The sequence below is a fragment of the Thunnus albacares genome, chromosome 17 (genome assembly GCF_914725855.1).
Source record: "Thunnus albacares chromosome 17, fThuAlb1.1, whole genome shotgun sequence".
In the NCBI taxonomy this organism is placed as follows: Eukaryota; Metazoa; Chordata; class Actinopteri; order Scombriformes; family Scombridae; genus Thunnus; species Thunnus albacares.
Window position 1 is genome coordinate 26,916,906 of NC_058122.1, and position 13,503 is coordinate 26,930,408.

The following is a 13,503-nucleotide window of genomic DNA, read 5'->3' on the forward strand; positions in this document are numbered from 1 at the left end:
CACCTTGCCACCCAAAGTTCCTCCATGAGGAACCTCCCATACCACAAGTACCTCCCCATACCTTGAGTACCTCCCAACATACCCTAGTGCCAGTGCCTTGCTAGATCCTGAGGACCCTAAAACACCCACAAGACATCCCCATACCCTGAATACCCTCCCCCTATACTGACAGTGTTTCATCAGAAATGCTGTAAATAATTGTTGTAAATAAAGGAATATCTCTCAGACCTTGCTACCCCTTTTCATTTTAATTTATTCTGAATTGATTTGAGTCAACTGTGGATTTGGGTTTGGCATGCGAGAGCGGATCCACCATCTTGGACAGCTGGGTACGGCAACACTACCTGGACAAACAACATGTTGTTGCTACAGGACTTGAGTCACTATACGATCAACTGTGGATTTTACATGCATTTTTCACAGCATATGAGTTATTACATAAAAATGTTTGGTGTAGAAACAGAGTAATTCACTCAGTAACCATCTCTATCACATTTCAGGCCAAAGAGTTACATCTTGAACGTAAACCAAACAGTTTTACCAAAATAAACAATATAAAAACAACTAAATAAAAAGAAAAAAGTCCCGGTGTTTTATCAAATTAATGTCAAAGATGGAAGAAACACAAGACAGAGCTCAGACAAACACATTCAGGTACATGTGTACCTGAATGTGTACACCTTATTGGAAATAAGTTATTGATTGGACACTGCAGCTGATCAGACTGATCTGTTACATAACAACATCACTGAGTGGAGACAAATTATAGATTAAACTCAAATGTATCACTCTCAAGTTTTATATTTTATTTGTTTTCTTATTCACCATCTAGTTAGAAATCTGTGTTAACTGTTGGTCTGAACAACAAAAGAACCACAAACAAGATTTTTCTTTTCATGTTCTGTTATTTTCCCCGTTAACTTTTATTATGGATCAAATTAAACTAAAGAAACAACTATAAAAATCTAATCTAAATAAAGCAAATAGAAGAATAACAAATAATTAAACAATATTGATTATTATTAGTAAAACAACAACCAAACTCCTATAACCACATTTGAGGGAAAGTTTAAATACTCCGGAACTGTCCTTTAAATTAGCTCTCCTCTTCAGTTTAGTGGACACTATCTCCGCCTTTCACACAGCGGCAAGCTGCAGGTAAGTGTAGAGGCCTTTCATGACCGGTAGTAACCTGTTGCTGTCTTCTCAAGCGAGCACAGGACCGAATCTCATCTGGAAGAAAGTTCTGATGTTTTTTCATACAGGTATCATGCATCATCAGCTGGGGGCTGAGGCTGCATTCTGACCAGAGGAGGGATGTGTAGAGGTCTGAGGTGAAGGAGGACGACCAGAAGAGTCTGGACAGAGGCTGGAGGGACAGAAGTCAGTATGACTGAATGTGATATAATGAACATAAAATGTCTGTCTATGAACCAACAGCAGTAAAAGTTTCATTCCTCACCATGTTGCACTGATGTGCTGAAGGACCGAAGATGAGACCAGTTCAAGGAGACACAGGAGCTTTTAACAGGCTAAATTAAAAAAAACACAGACAAGCAAAACAGACATTACTTAACTAGAAACAACTTGCACAACGTAACATTGCACTATAAAATAAACACAAGTGCATATTTACTTGACAAGAAGCATCAGGTCCATTGATCCAGATCTCCTGATGATGTCACAGAGTTATAGACATATCCATTCATCGTGATCACAGAGAACCTTACGGTTCAGATCAGGCAGGGTCTCTAGTGATTGTAAAAAAGAATTGCACAACCCAGTGAGATTACTGGCACTCATCAGTACAGATCAGCTATGGAAAAAGCATGATGCTGAACTGACACTGTGTACTCACCCAGTGTGCTATCCTCATCCTGGAGCCATCAGTCCTTGAGGATTAGAGGCCTGAGTGAAGGCCACTGCTGAGGGTCAAAGGTGATGATGAGAACTTGTACTTACACAGATAACAACACAACAATCTTCAGATGTTCACATGTTACTTTATGTACATATAGTAGGTGGTTATGTACAGTATATACAGCCTGTTCAAATATATAGGAATGCATGAAATGTATACATGTTATTACACATTTTGTATTTTATCTAAAATAAATATTTGTGGGTACAGTGAGTATCATACTGTTCCAGGTTTATTGCACAGTGCCACAGTGAATTAACTGATCATGAGTGTGACAGCAAGGGGGAAGAAACTGTTCCTGTGTCTGGTGGTTTTAGTGTAAAGAGGGGAGAAGGTGGAACAGCTTATGTTCAGGGTGTGAGGGGTCTGTGGTGATTTCCCCTGACTGTTTCCTGACTCTGGAGGTGTACAGTGTCATATATTGTGTTTCATGGCCTCTCACTGACACCTGTTGGCAAGAATACCTAGAGTGTACACCTGTAGTCGAAGACAGGATAAAATAGCCATCGCTGCACTAAGATGTCAGTCTCCATCTGATTATTGCTGTAAGTTGTATAATAAGTTGAAGTGATACTCAAGCAGACACAACATACAGGTCTTGGATGGTGGGCAGGTCAGCAGACCTGACTGTCCGCTGTAGTCTGTTCCTGTCCTGTTCGCTGGCCAATTCAAACCAGACCAGACCTTTAAGTTGATAAATGGAAGCTTCGATTTAATGAAATGAAAAATAATTCAAGTTAAATCCAATTAAAACTTCACTGATCATAGATTTCATTGAACTTACAGCTCATTTTCATCTGCAGTCCCTCAGCAGGTCACAATTAAAACGTATGCACTAGTGGTGTGTCCGGATCTGAATACATTATTCAAAAAAGCACAAATAATGGGTTTTTTATGAATATTTATTTCATACAAATATTTTTTTAATTATTTGTTTTGGGGAAGAAAAAATAAACATGTCAAATACCAGTGTGCAGGTCAGTTACATCGCTATCAGTCTCTGTCCTCTGCTCCGCTGTTACATCTATCAGCAGGTCTCAACGAGGGGAGTCACATCAACCTGCCATGATGCACATTTCTTATATGGACATAAGTCCTGAAGTTGGGGGTGTTCCCCAGAGATAAAGCTGAGCTACTGACACACACAAAGTGCTCCCAAGGGACTGTCCATAACCTGTTGTTCTTCTTCTCCTTTCCAAAAAGTTAGGTTGTAAAAAATAGGCAATAAATGAAAAGTTCAAAGCAATAATTGCCTCTGAAGTTCTTCCCTGCACATTACACAATGTGCTGTCTCTGTGTTATGGGTGTATACATAGGTAGAGGTCTGTCTGCAATGAGCAAAGTTTTAACTCAGTAGTCAGCATAGTGGTCTATGATCTGGGAGACTCTAGTTCGAGACCCAGTGTAGGGACCTCCTTCGTAAGGTAGTTTATTCATGAACACTTATTGTAACACTTTCTTTTTCTAAAATGAAAAGAGTAATAAAAAACAAAAACAGGATTTTTAAGCCAAATTCCAGTTTTAATTGAATACAAATACAAATCATTTTGCTGCTTAAACAAATATAGATATGAATACAAATACTGGGCTCTGCACATCTTTAATGTGTATACAAAATGATATCATCTGCATAAAAAATTATGTCATTAGTCTGTGTTAGAATAATAACGTTTATGTAGACTGCAAATAATAATAGACCAAGCATAGAACCTTGTGGTACCCCTTTGGTTGTTAAAAGGGAGGTTGATGTGACAGTTCGTCTGAGTTCTTTCAGACAAATATGCATGAAACCACTTTTGAGCAGGATCATACAAACCAAGACAACATACTTTGTTCAGTAAAATACAGTGGTCAACTGTATCAAGAGCCTTGTAAAGGTCAACAAACAGTGCAACACAGTGATGTTTCTTCTCCAGAGAATGTATGATATCATTTAATATAAAGGTAGACGCTGAGTTTGTACTTTGTTGTTGTAATGTTTGACACTAAAATTATAAGACTGCATTCATCTGCTGTTTCTGATGAGTGCATGTAATAACTTAATACTAATCCGCCAGCAGATTTGGTGAATTGGTTTAGAAAACAGAATATAGTTATATATAGTAGCCTATATTTAGCATTTTTTAGCCATAGACCAGAGAGCAAACCTATTCTATTATAGTTGCAGAAGGAACAGAGAAATGATCTGTGATCGGTCAGTATATCAGCTTATATGATTATAGCCACAAGGTATACATCTATATGCCCATGTATGCTTGATAAGAGCCACATCTCCCAAGGACACAGGAAGGAAAGAGCCTAAACCTATATGTGGCCTTTGACCCCTTAACCTGTTCTGTTGCTAGTTAACACAGTCAGTAGTTAAACCGAAACAGGTGTTAACAACAAGAAGCATTCACATTTCCTCACTTATTTTTCTGACATCACTCTTTTTAAATAGCTTGCTTGAGATGAAACTCTGAATCTCGTTGCAATCCACATCCACACAGACAGTCACAGTCACCAGTTAAACCAAAACATCTGTTAAAGATCAAAACGTCAAATCAAAACATTAAATTAAAATTAAATCATGCCTGACTTAACATTGATGACATTGGAAAGTGACATTGTTAGAGCTCTGAACTTTCCTACAAGTAAAACCAGGAGGAAGACATTTTAAAGATAGGAACGGACTTTGGTTGTTTCATCTGTTTGTGTATGTGTGTGTGTGTAAGTACACATATGTGTGCATTATGTGTGAGAGTGATGGCCTACAGTGAGCCAGCCTGTACCTTTTGGTGACACAGTTTTTTTTATCATATATGTGCGTTTCGCTATGGGCTTCTACTTGTAATTGGTGCCATAACATTCATGTATCCCAACAATGAGCCTTACATAACTAAGAAGGTAAAGGATTGCATCAATCAGAAAAATATTGCTTTCAGAAATCAAGAAAAAGGAAAGGAACTTAACCAAATGTTGAGGGATGCAAGGTAGGAACACAGGGAGATTATACACCAGAATTGTATCTCAATAGAATAGAATAGAAAAGATATGGGACTCTATGAAAGTTATGAACACAAATAGGAAGCGCCTCATCACTAATGATGATCTGCAAAAAGCCAATGAACTGAATGAGTTTTTTCTTAGGATTGAAACGCAGGACTTTTCTTTGGAATGTAATGTGCTGGAGACCATCTCAACTACTAACCCAAGCTTCAGGTTGGTGGTTGACCCACACAAGACTCAGTCACTTTTTAGACATGTATGCACAACGAAATCCACAGGCACAGATGGCATCTCTGATCTTCTCTTACAGACCTGTGCAGAAGAACTCACCCTAGCATGGTGCCCTGTTTTCCAGTGGTCTGTGGACTCACAAACTGGCCCTGCCATCTGGAAAAAGTCAATCATTATTCCAGTTCCAAAAAAAACCTTGTCCTATTGAAAATAATGATGATAGACTTGTGGCTCTGACTTCAACTGTGGTGAAATGCTTTGACAAAAAAAATGGTGTCTGTACTTAAAGCAGAGGTCAGGTCTGTACTAGATCCAATCCAATTTGCTTACAAACAAGGATGGGGCACGGATGATGCCATTAACAGTACCATTTGACTATTAATAATAAATTAGGAATACTTGGATGTCATATGATGAGTCCGAAGAGTTATACATGTATCAACTGCGGGAAACAAACAAATCTTTAAACACTATGTGCACACAAAAGTTATCTCCAACACAGCATCTGTCCTCTCAGGAAGTTACCCAACAGCCGAGCGGTGACAATGGCAACTTTTAGGAGATGACCCCCTCAACTTTTTACCAAACATGTTTCCTATTAGTTGAAGATGTTTATCTTTGACTGCCTGTCAGGTAGTTACACAACATTGGTTTGAGGAAGTTACAAACTCAATAAATTCTTTATTAGGAATAACCTCTTGAACCCCTTGTACCATCTTGTTTTCAATGGGGGTCCTCAAAGACAATAATACAATATAAGCAAAATTAAACAAAACATTTAATATAAAAAACAAAAATAACAACAAAATAATTAAACAATACCAAATGTGACAAAAAAAAAACAAACAACAACAAAAACCCGATAAATATCAAGTAAGACATACAAAATCAAAATCAAATCACTCCAAGCAGAGCATGAAAATGGATAATTCATTCATAGATTATAGAAAAGTATTCATGTCAGTGATAGCATTAAGTAATAAAGTTATAAAACACAATTATAGATAGTGTTATTATGGACAAGTACAACTGATCCTATAGGACAGGGCATTTTTGAACAAGTGGAAGGATGATATGGATTAAATATTTACAGGTAGATTATTCCAATCAAAGGGAGCTTTAAACATAAAGGCTTTCTCAGCTATTCACTTAAAGACTGCAGGAACAGAAAAAAGAGCTTTATAGAGTGTCTAAATTGATCATTAGAAGAGGAAGGTACCATAAACTGTTTTAAATAGTTAGATAGTTGAGATGCATACATTTAAAAATAATCTGCAGCCACTGCCACCCTCTTTGTAAGATGGGTAGAGGGCTAATTGAGAGTTTCATACATTATACAATGGTTAGTTGTGAAAGTACAGCCAAGAACAAATCTGCATACTCTATTATAAACTATATGGAGAGGAGGAAGTTTTGGATACAGCCTGATATACAACATCAGCGTAATCCAACATGAAATCAGTTGTAACCAGGCTTGGAATTTCGTCATTTTATGGGCAAGACCATTTGGCCTTCAATGTCACAAAATGTTTTAGGGAACAAAGGCCATTAAGTGAAATAAGAGGATTTGGAACCTACAAATAAATAACTTGACTTTCCAATAAGAAAAAAAAACAAAAAAGAAGTGGCATGAAAAATAATAAAAATTCACTTTTTTAATATCAATTAAAAAAACACAAACATTTTAAGTTGTCATATTATAGTATCATATAGTATAGTAGTATCAAGTAAAGCACTCCTCTACTCTCTGACAATTGCCATACCTGTTCTTCTAGGAAGGGAGGGAGGGTGTGTGTCATAAAGTCAAAGAGGTCAAATAAAGGAATGAAACTTCTTGGGAGTATTGAAATGCAGTACTCCGTGTGTGTGTGTGTGAGAGAGAGAGAGAGAGAGAGAGAGAGAGAGAGAGAGTCTTTAATATGACTCATCATCATCTTACATTATCCCAAATGTTTCCAACAATTTTCAAACCCAGAGAAATCCATAATTTTAAACAAGGCAATGGTCCGTTTCATTTGGTCACCTGTCAATGGCATCATACCCCCTCTACCAAAGAGTATACGAATACAAGATAATATGTCAGCGCTATGGTTGAAATAATTTTTGGGGAATCACAGCCAGAATGAGGGGGCAACGACGGACGGCTGTGGCGATCGTGGCCACCATGAAATTCCTACCCTGGTTGTAATGCAAGCTTCTTTCTAACAGTAAATGAAGAGCAGTTTCTGGATAGGTAAAGAACACTGAATATATAATAAGGTTCAGTTTCTTCACAATATCATTAATATGACATTTAAATGAAGTCAAGTCATAGGGTCAAGCCATAAGCCCAGGTGTTTGGTGTGTTCAACTCTTTGCAGTGGAGCGCCATCAAGACAGGCAATGACACATTAATAAGCTTTAGATATTGATTTAATGCTTTGGCAAAAATCATAGTGTGAGATTTAGTTTTATTGAGTAGTAATTTATTAGCTGTGAGCCAGTATTGTAGGGTATTAAAATCAGTCTGCAAAGCTGATTCAATTTCTAATAAATTACATGAATATTTATTCAGTTTTGAAGTGACTGATGTTTGAGGAATCCACTGCAGCAGCTTTATAAGTGAATCTTTTTCAAACAAAATAATCAGATTTTGTGTGTGAAGGTCAGGTCAGTGATGGGACATAAACCGTCCACCTCCCTACATGAAGGACATGCTACTTCCTGTTTGGTAGTGAACATACACATGGAATAAATAAGGAATACTTGGCTGTCATATGATGAGTCCAACTGGTTATACAGGTGTCAGCTGCGTGAAAACAACAAATCTTTAAACACTATGTGCACGCAGAAGTTATCTCCATCTCAGCATCTGTTCTCTCAGGAAGTTACCCAACAGTCGAGCGGTGACAATGGCAACTTTTAGGAGCTAACACGAAAAACATCTTACGAAATATGGACATGTTCCCTATTAGATGAAGATGTTTATCTCCTCTAACAGGCAGTTACACAACATCAGTTTGAGGAAGTTACAAACTTATGCTTTTAAGATTCTTCAGGTAATATATAAGGTGGAAATCAAAACTTTAAGAGTTTCTAACCAGCTCCTGCAGCAGTAACTGACTCTAGGAGGTTCAGGGCTCAAACACACTTTACACAAGTTAAATAAAAGATCAGAGAACTGAAAACACTAAAGGCACGAGGGAGCACAGGACTTTAAATCAAACACAGCTGGGGGCTACGTGTCATTCCACTTGATCTTTAGGGTGGTCCCCCATACCCTGAATACCCTCCAGATATCCTGAGTACCCATTGCCCCCATACCATGAGGACCTCCCCATACACTGAGTACCTCAAGTACCTCAAGTACCCTGCCATACCCCAAATACCAACCACCATACCCTGAGTAAACCCCAGAACCCTGATTACCTCCCTATATCCTGAGCACCTTCCCACATGCTGATTATCACCCTCACACCCTGTAGACACCTATCCATACCCTGAATACCCTCCAAATATCCTTAGTACCCCTACCCCCCATACCACAAAGGCCATACACTGAGTATCTCTGCATACCTCAAGTGCCCTGCCATATCCAAAGTACTTCTACCACACCCTGAATAAAACCCAGAACACTGATTACCTCCCTGTACACCAAGTACCTCCCCCACACCCTGAATACCACCTTAAAACCACCTTGCCACCCAAAGTTCCTCCATGAGGAACCTCCCATACCACAAGTACCTCCCCATACCTTGAGTACCTCCCAACATACCCTAGTGCCAGTGCCTTGCTAGATCCTGAGGACCCTAAAACACCCACAAGACATCCCCATACCCTGAATACCCTCCCCCTATACTGACAGTGTTTCATCAGAAATGCTGTAAATAATTGTTGTAAATTGTTGTAAATAAAGGAATATCTCTCAGACCTTGCTACCCCTTTTCATTTTAATTTATTCTGAATTGATTTGAGTCAACTGTGGATTTGGGTTTGGCATGCGAGATCGGATCCACCATCTTGGACAGCTGGGTACGGCAACACTACCTGGACAAACCACATGTTGTTGCTACAGGACTTGAGTCACTATACGATCAACTGTGGATTTTACATGCATTTTTCACAGCATATGAGTTATTACATAAAAATGTTTGGTGTAGAAACAGAGTAATTCACTCAGTAACCATCTCTATCACATTTCAGGCCAAAGAGTTACATCTTGAATGTAAACCAAACAGTTTTACCAAAATAAACAATATAAAAACAACTAAATAAAAAGAAAAAAGTCCCGGTGTTTTATCAAATTAATGTCAAAGATGGAAGAAACACAAGACAGAGCTCAGACAAACACATTCAGGTACATTATTGAATGAGTACAGTTTTGCATTTTGCCAAAGAATTTGAAAATGAACCAAACATTTTTAAATAATAACTCATGTGCTGTGAGAAATGTGTGTAAAATCCACTGTTGACACTCACATGTAGTGACAACATGTGGTTTGTCCAACTGGTATTGCTGGACCTAGATGTCCAAGATGGTGGATCCACTCACGCATGTGCTACTCCACCATTGACTCAAATCCTGTAGTGACAACATGGAGGAGCCATGAGCAAGGATACACGAGAGCAGCCTTCACAGCAGTCTTTTCACGGCTAACACACCCCCTTATTGGAAATAAGTTATTGATTGGACACTGCAGCTGATCAGACTGATCTGTTACATCACAACATCACTGAGTGGAGACAAATTATAGATTAAACTCAAATGTATCACTCTCAAGTTTTATATTTTATTTGTTTTCTTATTCACCATCTAGTTAGAAATCTGTGTTAACTGTTGGTCTGAACAACAAAAGAACCACAAACAAGATTTTTCTTTTCATGTTCTGTTATTTTCCCCGTTAACTTTTATTATGGATCAAATTAAACTAAAGAAACAACTATAAAAATCTAATCTAAATAAAGCAAATAGAAGAATAACAAATAATTAAACAATATTAATTATTATTAGTAAAACAACAACCAAACGCCTATAACCACATTTGAGGGAAAGTTTAAATACTCCGGAACTGTCCTTTAAATTAGCTCTCCTCTTCAGTTTAGTGGACACTATCTCCGCCTTTCACACAGCGGCAAGCTGCAGGTAAGTGTAGAGGCCTTTCATGACCGGTAGTAACCTGTTGCTGTCTTCTCAAGCGAGCACAGGACCGAATCTCATCTGGAAGAAAGTTCTGATGTTTTTTCATACAGGTATCATGCATCATCAGCTGGGGGCTGAGGCTGCATTCTGACCAGAGGAGGGATGTGTAGAGGTCTGAGGTGAAGGAGGACGACCAGAAGAGTCTGGACAGAGGCTGGAGGGACAGAAGTCAGTATGACTGAATGTGATATAATGAACATAAAATGTCTGTCTATGAACCAACAGCAGTAAAAGTTTCATTCCTCACCATGTTGCACTGATGTGCTGAAGGACCGAAGATGAGACCAGTTCAAGGAGACACAGGAGCTTTTAACAGGCTAAATTAAAAAAAACACAGACAAGCAAAACAGACATTACTTAACTAGAAACAACTTGCACAACGTAACATTGCACTATAAAATAAACACAAGTGCATATTTACTTGACAAGAAGCATCAGGTCCATTGATCCAGATCTCCTGATGATGTCACAGAGTTATAGACATATCCATTCATCGTGATCACAGAGAACCTTACGGTTCAGATCAGGCAGGGTCTCTAGTGATTGTAAAAAAGAATTGCACAACCCAGTGAGATTACTGGCACTCATCAGTACAGATCAGCTATGGAAAAAGCATGATGCTGAACTGACACTGTGTACTCACCCAGTGTGCTATCCTCATCCTGGAGCCATCAGTCCTTGAGGATTAGAGGCCTGAGTGAAGGCCACTGCTGAGGGTCAAAGGTGATGATGAGAACTTGTACTTACACAGATAACAACACAACAATCTTCAGATGTTCACATGTTACTTTATGTACATATAGTAGGTGGTTATGTACAGTATATACAGCCTGTTCAAATATATAGGAATGCATGAAATGTATACATGTTATTGCACATTTTGTATTTTAGACTAAAATAAATATTTGTGGGTACAGTGAGTATTATACTGTTCCAGGTTTATTGCACAGTGCCACAGTGAATTAACTGATCATGAGTGTGACAGCAAGGGGGAAGAAACTGTTCCTGTGTCTGGTGGTTTTAGTGTAAAGAGGGGAGAAGGTGGAACAGCTTATGTTCAGGGTGTGAGGGGTCTGTGGTGATTTCCCCTGACTGTTTCCTGACTCTGGAGGTGTACAGTGTCATATATTGTGTTTCATGGCCTCTCACTGACACCTGTTGGCAAGAATACCACATTATATGTAAGAGTTACTAGAGGGCACACCTGTAGTCGAAGACAGGATAAAATAGCCATCGCTGCACTAAGATGTCAGTCTCCATCTGATTATTGCTGTAAGTTGTATAATAAGTTGAAGTGATACTCAAGCAGACACAACATACAGGTCCTGGATGGTGGGCAGGTCAGCAGACCTGACTGTCCGCTGTAGTCTGTTCCTGTCCTGTTCGCTGGCCAATCCAAACCAGACCAGACGTTGATAAATGGAAGCTTCGATTTAATGAAATGAAAAATAATTCAAGTTAAATCCAATTAAAACTTCACTGATCATAGATTTCATTGACCTTACAGCTCATTTTCATCTGCAGTCCCTCAGCAGGTCACAATTAAAACGTATGCACTAGTGGTGTGCCCGAATCTGAACACATTATTCAAAAAAGCACAAATAATGGTTTTTTTATGAATATTTATTTCATACAAATATTTTTAAAATTATTTGTTTTGGGGAAGAAAAAATAAACATGTCAAATACCAGTGTGCAGGTCAGTTACATCGCTATCTCAGTCTTTGTCCTCTGCTCCGCTGTTACATCTATCAGCAGGTCTCAACGAGGGGAGTCACATCAACCTGCCATGATGCACATTTCTTATATGGACATAAGTCCTGAAGTTGGGGGTGTTCCCCAGAGATAAAGCTGAGCTACTGACACACACAAAGTGCTCCCAAAGGACTGTCCATAACCTGTTGTTCTTCTTCTCCTTTCCAAAAAGTTAGGTTGTAAAAAATAGGCAATAAATGAAAAGTTCAAAGCAATAATTGCCTCTGAAGTTCTTCCCTGCACATTACACAATGTGCTGTCTCTGTGTTATGGGTGTATACATAGGTAGAGGTCTGTCTGCAATGAGGCAATGAGCAAAGTTTTAACTCAGTAGTCAGCATAGTGGTCTATGATCTGGGAGACTCTAGTTCGAGACCCAGTGTAGGGACCTCCTTCGTAAGGTAGTTTATTCATGAACACTTATTGTAACACTTTCTTTTTCTAAAATGAAAAGAGTAATAAAAAACAAAAACAGGATTTTTAAGCCAAATTCAGTTTTAATTGAATACAAATACAAATCATTTTGCTGCTTAAACAAATATAGATATGAATACAAATACTGGGCTCTGCACATCTTTAATGTGTATACAAAATGATATCATCTGCATAAAAAATTATGTCATTAGCCTGTGTTAGAATAATAACGTTTATGTAGACTGCAAATAATAATAGACCAAGCATAGAACCTTGTGGTACCCCTTTGGTTGTTAAAAGGGAGGTTGATGTGACAGTTCGTCTGAGTTCTTTCAGACAAATATGCATGAAACCACTTTTGAGCAGGATCATACAAACCAAGACAACATACTTTGTTCAGTAAAATACAGTGGTCAACTGTATCAAGAGCCTTGTAAAGGTCAACAAACAGTGCAACACAGTGATGTTTCTTCTCCAGAGAATGTATGATATCATTTAATATAAAGGTAGACGCTGAGTTTGTACTTTGTTGTTGTAATGTTTGACACTAAAATTATAAGACTGCATTCATCTGCTGTTTCTGATGACTGCATGTAATAACTTAATACTAATCCGCCAGCAGATTTGGTGAATTGGTTTAGAAAACAGAGTATAGTTATATATAGTAGCCTATATTTAGCATTTTTGCACTTTGGGGCATTTTACTGGGTCCTTCATTTGTTACACTTGTTGTCCAAGCACCACTTATCTCTAAGTTGTTTCATACTACTATCATGCTCTTGCTCCTGACTGGATGTTCCTACATATTTATTGAATATTTGTGTGATTGTAACACAGATGTTGCGGTTAGTTTGCCTGTAAGTTCATATGTTATATAGCAGTAAAATGCTATTTTTTTCATAAATTGCATTTGTTTCTTAGATGACACATCTAAAACATGAAGGAAAAGTTAAAATGCTAGAATAAAGGTTAGGGCTAGTAAGACACTTAAAGAACAAAGCAGGTTTATATTTAGC

General features: G+C 38.2%; 2 long non-coding RNA genes across 2 annotated transcripts; both read right to left on the reverse strand.

Moving 5' to 3' along the window:
- Positions 1-1,037: 1,037 nt before the first annotated feature.
- Positions 1,038-1,731, reverse strand: LOC122966787. Its single transcript, XR_006398461.1, has 3 exons — positions 1,637-1,731; positions 1,463-1,532; positions 1,038-1,369 (listed from the first exon to the last, which is right to left on the reverse strand). It is a non-coding gene; the product is annotated as an uncharacterized LOC122966787 (long non-coding RNA).
- An 8,423-nt stretch (positions 1,732-10,154) lies between these two features.
- Positions 10,155-10,835, reverse strand: LOC122966788. The gene is made up of 3 exons (XR_006398462.1): positions 10,741-10,835; positions 10,567-10,636; positions 10,155-10,473 (listed from the first exon to the last, which is right to left on the reverse strand). It is a non-coding gene; the product is annotated as an uncharacterized LOC122966788 (long non-coding RNA).
- Between the last annotated feature and the right edge of the window lie 2,668 nt (positions 10,836-13,503).